Below are 13357 nucleotides of genomic sequence, written 5' to 3'. Positions count from 1 at the left end.
ATAAGGATGCAAGCGGCTGGATGGAATGCTTGATTTGAATGGGATTGGCTGCGGATGTTTGGGAGCTCTCTAGAACGAATCCGGGCGAAGAGGATTCGGCTCTATCTCGGGAGGATAAACTTGGGAAGAAACGGGAAGAAGATGAGGATGCTGGGAGTTTTCCGTGGAAGGCGTGATCTGTGGATACGGGAGGAAAGGAAACTGCTCTGTTTTGTTTCCGTAAAGTCTGGGAAGAGGGATCAGAAGCCATGACATGGGAGAGATACGTTTGGGATTCACGCGGGAGATTAAGATGCATGAAACAAGGGAGCTCGAACGGATGCTTGGATGAAATCTGGGAGTTCGGAAGGCTCATCCTTGCTGGGATCTAGCGGAAGAAGTTGGGGAGATGCAGATGAGATGATGAGAGATCTGGGTGATTACAGGATAAGGATAATAGGATGGAGTGCTGGATTTGGGCTTATCCGTGGGTGATGGAAAGCTAAATTCAATCTGGAATGAGAAGAAGGTTGGGATCCATGTGTGGAAGTTTGGGATGTTGCGGATGCAGGGGATGCAGAATCTGTTCCTTGGGTCCTAATGGCATGCACACGGGATGAAGGGGAGATGAGTTGGGACGTTGAGTTTATCCCGTGAGAGGATGCTCTGTTCCGTGAAGCTTGGATGGAGTGTTTGATTCGAACGGGATACAGCCAAATCGTGGGATGATTGCGGACGAAATCTGGGAGGATGTCTTTGAACTGCGAAGACATGGGCGCAATGTGGATGTGGGAAGCATGGAAATTTAGTTAAATACGGGATAAGGATGGAACGAGTCGTGGATCTGTGATGAATGGCTGAGATGACTTGCAGTTGGAGTTGCGGTAGAGTAGCTTAGATATGGCTAGGACACGGAACATGGGAGAAAATACGTGAACTTGGGGTGGCCATTTGTTGAAAAGGAAATTAGGAAGTTTGGATACGTGGGGAGTGAAGGAGAGAGACTTGTTTGGATTCATGAAAATAAATTGTTTGGGATGGCACGTGCTGAGAAATGAAAATTGGGGTCGACTCTAATTGGTTGGGAAGATCCGATTCATGGGGTGCATGCGATTTGGGTTTAGGGGTCATCCCAGATAAATTTGATTCAACCTGCATACATTAGATGGACCAATAAAATCAAGCAAAATCGAATTATTTTTAATAATGCAATGATGAAGGGGAATACATTTCTTATGTTAAATTTAAAATATGTGCAAAGAAAATAATGATAAGTGCTGTGTAAAATAGTTAAATATATACATTATTTAACACTTATCAGCGACTCCCCCCACCCTCCCTCCCCTCTACTTTGTTGCCCCTAAGAAGATGTCTAAGATACCTGAGCTTGAGCGATAGGTATCCGAACAACAGAATCATGCACTAGCTGTGTCTTAGTTATTTGGCGTCTTATTTCTGATTGAGACCCTAAAATATTTTGGGGCACTCAAATAGATATCTATGGTCCTCCTGGTCACACTTGAAGCAAGCTCCAAATACACACCTACAGTTTTTGGTCTTGTGGACGCCATCACACATGGCATGCTTTGATAGTCAACTTTAAAGACCACGCAATAGCACGTATCTGGTAGGATAGTGATTACGGGTATCGATCCACAGGGATTGGGGTATAGTTGTTTTCTTAAAAATAAAAATATTTAAAAGGAAGAGTTGGTGAAGAAAATTAAACTAAGGAATTTAATAAAGAAAATGCAATTAAAATGATATCAGTTTGAGAGAACCTAGGGCAAGGAATTCACCACTAACATCGGAAAAAGGGTTAATTATATTTCAATTTATTCTTGGATTAACATGCAAATTGACTACAAGCCTAATAAGCATTTAAATAGAAATTCACAAAAGTAATTTAGGAATAATCCATCTTCAGTTGGCATGAAATGTCTATCCTAAACTAATGTGGCAGGACACCGCATCTTTCCTAAGCATGGACTATCTTATGTTTACTTAGTGATCATGAAAAATAGTTGTATAAACATCATATTTAAAATCACAGAAATTAAATATGAGATGAAATAAAATATTCATTAAGAACAAAATAAAGTTTATACAACTCCAAGAATATAAATCAAAAATATAAAACTCTTGGCCCTTTGTTAAGGCTGCATCCGGCCCTAGAGAGAAGATCAGCCTTTCATAGATTTGTGGGCGACAGCAGCGATGTAGAGGACTCCCATCACGGCTATCTCCTTCCTTTCTCTGTCTTCTCCCTGTACTGGATTCGGTGGGAACTTCCTTAGCATTTCATCTCTTTTCTTCCCACAATATCCCAAACTATTCTCTCACTCTTTATTCTTCTTCTTCCCGTGGGATTTGGCCTCCGAGAGATGATGGGAGCAGCCCCCGGTGGGGGAAGAGGGAATGCCTTCCTCTAATCAGAAGTCCTCCCTTATATAGGCAGCCCATCTCTCTCTCTCTTCCTTGTGGCTGTTCCGAATGGGTGGATAAAGCATGAGCCGATCCGGGCATTGGAGGAGGCTGAGCTGTGGGCTGGATCCGCAGACTGTTGAGTTCTGATCCATTGAAGGGTGGCAAGTGGGTAGATTCCGAAGGAGGTTAGGAGGAGATGAGTATGAACCATGGAGAAGACGCGGAAGCTCACGATGGGAAGACTCGCCTCTGTTCCACTGAAGCAGGGGATATTGCTTGGATAAGGATGAGAGATGAGTGAGCCGGATCCGTGGAAGAAGGTGAGAGAGTTTGATCCGAAGATCATGGGATCTAGCTTCGGAATGAACACCTAAACCTTATCCTATGGATGATAGGTGTGAGGACCCGTGCGGGCGTGTGTTTAGTTCTACATCGGTTATTCGCTGGGTAGATCTTGGGTATTTATACAGGATCAAGGAACCCAAATAGTAACTTCCGGCTAGCCATTTTGGGTGAGGTCCTGGGTTGTTACAAATGGTATCAGCACTCTGTCACGCCCCGAACCCAGCACCCGGGGTCCGGTACGCGACCGGCCGCATGAGCCCTAGAGCAGTGCCCTAAAGATCATGCAAGGCCTATGATTATCAAAAATTCCAATAAATCCACGATTAATTTAGTAATTCAAATAGACAAATCCAACATGTCCAAATAAACAAATTAGTTCAATTACAAGATCTTCAAATGTTCATCGACATCAAAGAAGGACAAACAAACTAACTAGCTAATGACTCTGATACTTGTACTCTGCGCCCATCCCATCCAAATCTAAGCATCCTGCAACTCTGATAAAAAGAAAGAAGAAAAGGGGGTGAGCTTTACAGCCCAGTAAGAATCCCTACACATCCACACCAACACAATAATGATAAAAATCTGAAAACCACGACAAGTCAAAGTACATATCATGAAGTCATAAACCGGCTATCAAAGCTCAAATAATCGATACATGTATGTATATCAAACATCAATAAAAGTCCAGCCACACAAGAAATCTATAGCATATGATAGCTCATAAACATGTATTATAGTTTCAATGTCTTTTCCTCAACTTGATCCGGATTAATTATCTTTCCGACTTTGGGTCAAATCTCAGTCACATTTCTCAGCCTGTGGTGGGGCAACCAAATTATCACATTTTCAGCCTGTGGCAGGGCCTGCACATTATAGTTCCACATTTCTAGCCTGTGATGGGGCCTACCAAAGTATCACATTTTCAGCCTGTGGCGGGGCCTGCACATTATAGTTCCACATTTCTAGCCTGTGAGGGGGCCTACCAAAGTATCACATTTTCAGCCTGTGGCGGGGCCTGCACATTATAGTTCCACATTTCTAGCCTGTGAGGGGGCCTACCAAGGTATCACATTTTCAGCCTGTGGCGGGGCCTGCACATTATAGTTCCACATTTCTAGCCTGTGAGGGGGCCTACCAAAGTATCACATTTTCAGCCTGTGGCGGGGCCTGCACATTATAGTTCCACATTTCTAGCCTGTGAGGGGGCCTACCAAAGTACCACATTTTTCAGCCTGTGACGGGGCCTGCCATAATAACAAGATAAACCCAAAGTCCCTTTTCATACAATCCAGTTTACATCCACACATCAATTCCTTTATATTTATTTCCGGCTTTAAACTAACCACGGTCACGTTTCCAGCCCGTGACGGGGCAACCAATATCACATAGTTAGTTTAGAGCACCACATCCATCAGTCCAATTATGTAGGTGTAAGTTATGCGCATGCATGCATCCATCATTATACCAATCACAAGCAAAGACGATCAAAATACAATTTAAATATAAAAACCATTTTGCTTTGTCTGGATCATAGCATATCAAACATATATATAGTGCAAAATATTTATATCATGTAGGATTGGCGTACAAGGATTCTTACATTTTGTTAACTCAGACAGACTAATCACCCACCCTCACGGCGATCTATAAATCCGGATATGCAGAACCCTGCTCAGCGTCCTTTCGTCCAACAAATTGTTCCCCTACGGAATCGAGTCAGCATTAAAAATTATCCAAAATATCTGGCAACCCAAAAATCTTTATGGATCCTCTAAAGGATCCACCGGTATCTATCACCCCAGGACCAACCAACAGTCCATGATCTCCCTAAATTAAACTAGAGAGAAATCATAGCAATAAGAGAGAGTAACTAGAGAGAAAATAGACTAATAATTAGAGACAACAACTAGAGGGAGAAAATAAAATAACAAAGAAGAGAGAGAGTCGGCTCTCTCTCTCTCTCCCTCTCTTCCTTCTTCTTCCCGTCAATAAAACAACAAAGACGAGATAGATTGGCTCTCTCTCTCTCTCTCTCTTCCTTCCTCCTTCCCGACGGAAAGGAGGAGAGTGCTTAGCAACCGGCGGCCCATGGCCGGCGACGCCCCATGGTGGTGCCACGCCCGGCGACGTCCAGCCGGAACGGAAGGGAAGAAGGCCGAACAGAGGCTCGGCTTTCCCCATCAGCCCGGCGGCTTCCCGGCCACATCCCCAAGAAAATAATAGCTAAAGACGAAGGAGAAGGAGGCGAGGGTGCTCACCTTGCCTCCGGCGAACCTTTCCGGCTGGTCCAACGGCGAGCAACCCGAGCTTCTCCCACGGATCGCCTAGAACTCCAAATCCCTCTTTTCTCCCCTTTTTTTTTGTGGAAAGACTCTCGGTTGATGCCCTAAGGAAGAGGGGAAGAGATTCTTTTTTTTATAGATGTAAATTGATTCAAATAAGGTAGGATTTGATCCCGTCTCCCTCTCTCTTTTTTTTTTTCTTTGTTTCCTCTTCCGGTGGATTCATGGGAGCAATAGAAACAGGGGAGGGAAGACTCTCTATTCGGGAGTCTCCCTCACGTTTCAGGTGTGTCGGGCTAGCCCAAGCCCCAAAAGATGTGGGCCCTTACATTCTCCTCTCCTAAAAAAAAATTTCGTCCTCGAAATTTATACACCTGAGGTTTCGAATAACTGCAGATACTTGACCTTCATCTCTTCTTCGAGCTCCCAAGTAGCCTCTCTTTCCGTATGATTGTTTCATTGTACCTTTATAAAAGGAATGGTTCGATGCCGTAGTACCTGATCTTTTCTGTCCATAATTCGTGTTGGGAACTCCTCATAGGTCAAATCCTCATGTAGATGTAATGGCTCATATGCTACTACATAGCTCGGGTCTGCGATGTATTTCTTCATAAAATACATCGTGCACACTAGATAAAGTCAGTGGTAAAGCCATTCGATATGCCACATCTCCAACCTTATCCAAAATCTCAAACGGACCAACATACTTAGAGCTCAATTTAGTGGGTGATACTCTCCAGAAAACATGATTCCCCAATTAAAATTTCAGTTCTCTCCTTCTATTATCAACATAACTCTTTTGACGACTCTGAGCTGTATGAAGTCGTTCTCTGATCACTTGCACCTTATATATGGTCTGTTGCACTATCTCTGAGCCTAATGATTTTCTCTTACCCACATCATCCCAACAAATAGAAGATTCATGTTAAAATATTCCAAGTCTAAGACCAACCAAGGAATCATCAACCGTTAACGCTAAATTTAAGATGCCCAAGTTTTTTTTTCCAAAAGTTGTCAACAAAGGAAGAACCACTGGTGAAAATTATATAGCTACCTCTAGATCATCCATAGAATCAACAACATTCTCCTCTATTAGAAACTAACTCAAGTGTTCCATCATAATACCTTTTAGATCAAATATTAATGTCCTTAACCAATTTCAAAATAACTCAAACCACCACACTTCTGCTGCGTACTCTGATTGAATTCAATACTCTAGAGCCTCTAAATGATTTAAGACCGAATTATCACTTTGCACTGGGAGTAAGAAAATCTAAATTTCAAAACTTTAATTGAGCAGAACCTCCAGATCTCTCTGTCCTCAATTTATGTAGAGTATACTAATCATAACTAACCCTCAAGCCATTAATCAAGTTTAAGATTACTATATAATCTTCACAACCATTTTAGAATTCAAAACATCTAGATTTAATTTAAAATAAGTTAACCTTGGATTTCCTTAGCAATTCGATTAGACAATCTACGTTGATCTTCTTTCCAAAAAAAAAAGATTTATTTCAAATTCAATGGGTTAGAAGTCATTGAGCCAATATTACTATGAGTAGAATTAACTCCATTATCCTCCAAATCTTTCTTCACTAAGATTCTTAATGTTTAACATCAATGCTACATGTGATAACTCATATAAGCATCTCGAAATCGAAATCTCTACCCAATATTGTATTTAACAAAGATTCCTGGTTAGATCATAAATCTAGACTTGTGTTCAAGTTAACACATCCAATAGTCTCCAACAATTATGAAAAAAAAATTCAGTAGCCCAATCTGAATATACAAATTCAAGTAATTAGAATTCTCCACCAATTTGCATGCTAGCCTTAAGAATTTAACCCACCAATAGAAATACACCTATTAAAATATCCAAACATGTCAATACCAAATATAATCTCATATACAGATTTAACCTCAAACAACAATCTGCTTTAATATTATGAAAAATCGTTCTTAGCTCACTCCAATGCTATGATAGATCCATGCACAAACTCTACTCTAATAATTACCAACAAAACCAAAGGTGCTATCACATCTACACCCATTTTATGTTTGAACTTTCAGGTCACCTACCCAACATCTGAACATGATATAACCGATATGCCAAGGCTAACTTTCCTATACTTGCCTTAGGTCTAATCCTCTTTTATCATGATCAAAGACAATTTATCCAGTCCTTCTATACTTGTCGAATATCAAACCCAATACTTACATTTTATCACAATGCCTAGTGATCTTACACCCTAAGCACCGAATTTAATTGTCACGTCCCAAATGATCATAACCTTAAGCTATGATATTTTTCTGTCACAATCTCTAATGATCTTAAACGTCAAACTCTAATGCCACTAAGGCTACAGTCCCTAGTGGTCTTAAACCTTAGATTACAATATCATTCTTGTTACAATCTCAAGTGATTATAAACCAAATCTCTGATAGTTTTTCTATCATAATTCTCCACTGATACCCACCTGAACATAAACCCTAGGATACCTTAACCTTAAGCTCTGATACCACTCTGTCACGCCCCGAACCCAGCACCCGGGGTCCGGTACGCGACCGGCCGCATGAGCCCTAGAGCAGTGCCCTAAAGATCATGCAAGGCCTATGATTATCAAAAATTCCAATAAATCCACGATTAATTTAGTAATTCAAATAGACAAATCCAACATGTCCAAATAAACAAATTAGTTCAATTACAAGATCTTCAAATGTTCATCGACATCAAAGAAGGACAAACAAACTAACTAGCTAATGACTCTGATACTTGTACTCTGCGCCCATCCCATCCAAATCTAAGCATCCTGCAACTCTGATAAAAAGAAAGAAGAAAAGGGGGTGAGCTTTACAGCCCAGTAAGAATCCCTACACATCCACACCAACACAATAATGATAAAAATCTGAAAACCACGACAAGTCAAAGTACATATCATGAAGTCATAAACCGGCTATCAAAGCTCAAATAATCGATACATGTATGTATATCAAACATCAATAAAAGTCCAGCCACACAAGAAATCTATAGCATATGATACTCATAAACATGTATTATAGTTTCAATGTCTTTTCCTCAACTTGATCCGGATTAATTATCTTTCCGACTTTGGGTCAAATCTCAGTCACATTTCTCAGCCTGTGGTGGGGCAACCAAATTATCACATTTTCAGCCTGTGGCAGGGCCTGCACATTATAGTTCCACATTTCTAGCCTGTGATGGGGCCTACCAAAGTATCACATTTTCAGCCTGTGGCGGGGCCTGCACATTATAGTTCCACATTTCTAGCCTGTGAGGGGGCCTACCAAAGTATCACATTTTCAGCCTGTGGCGGGGCCTGCACATTATAGTTCCACATTTCTAGCCTGTGAGGGGGCCTACCAAGGTATCACATTTTCAGCCTGTGGCGGGGCCTGCACATTATAGTTCCACATTTCTAGCCTGTGAGGAGGCCTACCAAAGTATCACATTTTCAGCCTGTGGCGGGGCCTGCACATTATAGTTCCACATTTCTAGCCTGTGAGGGGGCCTACCAAAGTACCACATTTTTCAGCCTGTGACGGGGCCTGCCATAATAACAAGATAAACCCAAAGTCCCTTTTCATACAATCCAGTTTACATCCACACATCAATTCCTTTATATTTATTTCCGGCTTTAAACTAACCACGGTCACGTTTCCAGCCCGTGACGGGGCAACCAATATCACATAGTTAGTTTAGAGCACCACATCCATCAGTCCAATTATGTAGGTGTAAGTTATGCGCATGCATGCATCCATCATTATACCAATCACAAGCAAAGACGATCAAAATACAATTTAAATATAAAAACCATTTTGCTTTGTCTGGATCATAGCATATCAAACATATATATAGTGCAAAATATTTATATCATGTAGGATTGGCGTACAAGGATTCTTACACTTTGTTAACTCAGACAGACTAATCACCCACCCTCACGGCGATCTATAAATCCGGATATGCAGAACCCTGCTCAGCGTCCTTTCGTCCAACAAATTGTTCCCCTACGGAATCGAGTCAGCATTAAAAATTATCCAAAATATCTGGCAACCCAAAAATCTTTATGGATCCTCTAAAGGATCCACCGGTATCTATCACCCCAGGACCAACCAACAGTCCATGATCTCCCTAAATTAAACTAGAGAGAAATCATAGCAATAAGAGAGAGTAACTAGAGAGAAAATAGACTAATAATTAGAGACAACAACTAGAGGGAGAAAATAAAATAACAAAGAAGAGAGAGAGTCGGCTCTCTCTCTCTCTCCCTCTCTTCCTTCTTCTTCCCGTCAATAAAACAACAAAGACGAGATAGATTGGCTCTCTCTCTCTCTCTCTCTTCCTTCCTCCTTCCCGACGGAAAGGAGGAGAGTGCTTAGCAACCGGCGGCCCATGGCCGGCGACGCCCCATGGTGGTGCCACGCCCGGCGACGTCCAGCCGGAACGGAAGGGAAGAAGGCCGAACAGAGGCTCGGCTTTCCCCATCAGCCCGGCGGCTTCCCGGCCACATCCCCAAGAAAATAATAGCTAAAGACGAAGGAGAAGGAGGCGAGGGTGCTCACCTTGCCTCCGGCGAACCTTTCCGGCTGGTCCAACGGCGAGCAACCCGAGCTTCTCCCACGGATCGCCTAGAACTCCAAATCCCTCTTTTCTCCCCTTTTTTTTTTGTGGAAAGACTCTCGGTTGATGCCCTAAGGAAGAGGGGAAGAGATTCTTTTTTTTATAGATGTAAATTGATTCAAATAAGGTAGGATTTGATCCCGTCTCCCTCTCTCTTTTTTTTTTTCTTTGTTTCCTCTTCCGGTGGATTCATGGGAGCAATAGAAACAGGGGAGGGAAGACTCTATTCGGGAGTCTCCCTCCCGTTTCAGGTGTGTCGGGCTAGCCCAAGCCCCAAAAGATGTGGGCCCTTACAATAGGATCAATCCGGAATGAGAAGAGGCTCGGGAATGGCTGGATTTGCCTGTAACAGAGGGTTTAGAGCTGTGAACGGCTTGATACGGGATAAAGGCTGGCTATGGAAGTTTGAATCATGGAACATCCGGACGCTGGAGAATGGGAAGACGTTGGAACTGCTGGGATATGAGTGAATCACGAACGAGATGTGAGCTAGATTCATGCGGATGGTGAACGTGAGAAGATGCTCTGTTTTATTTCTGTGAAGAAGAACGGTTGGGATGCTAGGATTATCCGTGGGAGAATGGAGCTGGATCCTATGCGAACAGTGGAGTGATGCTGTTGAAGCTTGGAATGGCTTGCGGATGAGGTTGATCCGGAACAGGGGAGCTGGGATAAATCTTGGATGTTATTCGGAGAAGAGGATGAGGCTTGGATGATGATAGGAAGGCTGGGAACTAGCGGAATCTAGTTGGGATCATTCGACTGTGAGTGTGTGAGAAGATCTCGGAGGAAGAGGATGAGGATGCTGTTGTTAACTTGATGTGGCTGAGAAGGAATCCAGATTGGGATGAAGGTGGATCACGGACGAGAAGGATGATTTGTTAATCCAAATGCTGGGAAGTTGGGGAGCAGAGGATATGATCCATAAGATGAAGCTTGCTTGGAACTCATTCGTGGATGCAGGGGGGCGGCTGGCAGCTGGGATCTTGGGATTAATCCGGAAGAAGGTTAGCTTGGTTTCATCCGGAAGGGAAGAAGCTTAGACGAATCTGGAACTTAATTCCGAAGTAAAGGAAGATGTGGAGAACTTTGTTTCGTTTGGGAGGATCTCGGAATGTTGAGATGCTTGGAGATGTGATCCGGAAGGAGGATATGGCTCAGGGTGAGGATGGATCACAATGGGATGAAGGGTGGATTCTCTTGGATGCAGGGGATAAGCTGGATGCCGTGAAGCTCGCAAGGATGGAGCTGGGAATTCGTGGAGTTGGCTGGGAACCGGAGATTTGAGCCGGAAGATGGGATTTGAGTTTATCCCGTGGAGATGGAATAAGCGGTGGTTGCTGGGATGAAGATATGATGGAAAGATAAAATCTGGGAGGAGACGTGGAAGGTAGTCGGGATGAGTGTGATTACAAATGGATGTGAAACAGGGGAATATTGGCATGGAAGGCTTGTTCTTCGGATGGGAGGTCGGTCACGGTTGGTTGGGTTAAGCCAAGAGGCTGTGATGTGTGGGAGGAATTACGTGGAAGCAAGATGAATGGCTGAGATGGCTTGCAATTGGAATTGTGGTAGTGTAGCTTGGATAAGGCACGGAGCACGGGAGAAGACAAGTGAACCTTGGGGTGGCCATGTGTTGAAAAGGAAATTGGGAAGTTTGGATACATGGGGAGTGAAGGAGGAAGACTTGTCTGGATTTATGAAAATAAATTGTTTGGGATGGCGCGTGCTGAGAAATGAAAATTGGGGTCGACTCTAATTGGTTGGGAAGATCCAATTCATGGGGTGCATGCGATTTGGGTTTAGGAGTCATCCCAGATGAATTTGATTCGACCTACATACATTAGATGGACCAATAAAATCAAGCAAAATCGAATTATTTTTAATAATGCAATGATGAAGATAACACAATTTTTTAGTTGAATTTACAAAATATGTGAATTAAAATAATGATAAGTGCTATGAATAAGATATTAATTTATGTATTATTTAGCACTTATCACGCTTAAGCTTATTCTATTGATTAATCCTACCATAAAACCCTTGTTTCTCCTGACATAAACTAGATGAATATTGAGAGCCCTTAGTTGCTCAAAATTTTGTAGCTCTCCCAAAATGCTGTCCACCTTGACCTCTGAGAGCATTAGAATCTCTACCCCTTATCTTTTGCTTCTCTCCTTTGTATTAGGTTTCCTTTGAAATAATCTCCATGTTCTTATCCTTGTCTATTAGATCATCAATTTGCTAAGTGCACTAGAGCAAGACCCCTTCGAATATATAGTTTCGATCGTTTGCCAAATCTTCTCATCCTAGACTCATCATCAGCAACTAGGGTAGGAGCGAATCAAGATAGCCTATCAAGTCGGCCTCGTATTCATCCACGATCATTCCTTCCAATGACAAATCAAGGAATTCTCTTTCCAATTCCCTCAACCAGCTAGATGGGAAATACTTAGAATAGAGGATGGTGCAAAATCATTGTCAGGTAACTGGCCTATAACCAGAAGTCAGTGTACGCTCCACAGACTTTCATCAATGGTGAGCTCTATCTTGAAGCATATAAATAGCAAATCTAATCTTTTTCTTATCAGTGCACTCTATTACCCTAAAAGCTTTCGCCATCTTATAAATCCAAGCCTCAATCTCATACGGATTAGTAGTACCCTTAGAGGCTAGAGTAGCCATCTTCTTGAACTTTACTATACTCCTACACTTAGATGGACTAGTATTCAATTGCACTAGATGTGGGGACTGCTGAGGTAGCTCTCTATTGACGTACTAGCCCCATAACCTCATAAATTAGTTCAAGCACTCAATCCTAATTCCAAGTTAAGTTCCCTTGTGGAACTATAGATCAAGATTGGTGGATTTGCAGCTGACTGATCAACTGCCACTTCTTATTGAATACTAGAGTCCACATTCTAATTCAAGTGTTTCTAATCCTACAGGATCTCATCCATTGGTTTAACAGGGACTCCACCCTAAGAACGTCCAATTAACTATCTACTCTTTGGCTAAGGACACAACAGGGTTGCGTTTTTAATTTCACCAAAAATAAAATAAGCATCATGATAATATTCGGACAAAATTACACAAAATTATGAACAAAAAACCAAACAGAGCTATCTCATATCCTAATTTCTACCCAACTCTAAACCTTTGTAACTAGTCCTAAGAATCCTTGAACCTAAGCTCTCATTTCACTATTTCTGTCATGATCTATCACAACCCCTAGTGATTTTAAATATAAGCTTTGATACCATTGTTTCCATCACTCTCCAAACTAAGTACATAACATATACCACATACCTACAAAGTGAACCAAACTGACATGCAAAGCTATCTAAAAAATAAATCTAATCATTTCATAATAATTTCAAATCAATAATAAAATGATCTCAATCTTGGAAAATTAAGATTTACTAAATGGTTCCAACAATCGAGTGGGTTCCCTTAAGTCTCACAATCAATCATGGATCAAAATCTAAAAAATAGAGAAACAAAAAATAATGATCTACACCAACCTAGTAAGCAACATAACACTTCAGAGTGGGTCAGAGTATGTTAACATATAGCAAATCAAACATAATAATATATCATTAACTAGAGAAAATTCTATTCTTATTAAATATCAATGAATAATACTTTTCTTTTTTAAAAGTATACTATTCATAAA

The 13357-nt window shown here is 41.7% G+C and overlaps 1 long non-coding RNA gene across 1 annotated transcript; it reads right to left on the bottom strand.

Annotated features, from left to right (window-relative positions):
* Positions 1–3067: 3067 nt before the first annotated feature.
* Positions 3068–10021, bottom strand: LOC120108393 (uncharacterized). Its single transcript, XR_016395954.1, has 2 exons — positions 5013–10021; positions 3068–4457 (listed from the first exon to the last, which is right to left on the bottom strand). It is a non-coding gene; the product is annotated as an uncharacterized LOC120108393 (long non-coding RNA).
* Positions 10022–13357: the final 3336 nt, after the last annotated feature.

This window comes from Phoenix dactylifera, chromosome 7, assembly GCF_051530095.1.
Source record: "Phoenix dactylifera cultivar Ajwa chromosome 7, Ajwa_hap1_PhDact_Kaust_v1.1, whole genome shotgun sequence".
NCBI classification, from domain to species: domain Eukaryota; kingdom Viridiplantae; phylum Streptophyta; class Magnoliopsida; order Arecales; family Arecaceae; genus Phoenix; species Phoenix dactylifera.
Note: the sequence above shows the minus strand (reverse complement) of the source record. Positions and strands in the feature narration are given on the sequence as shown.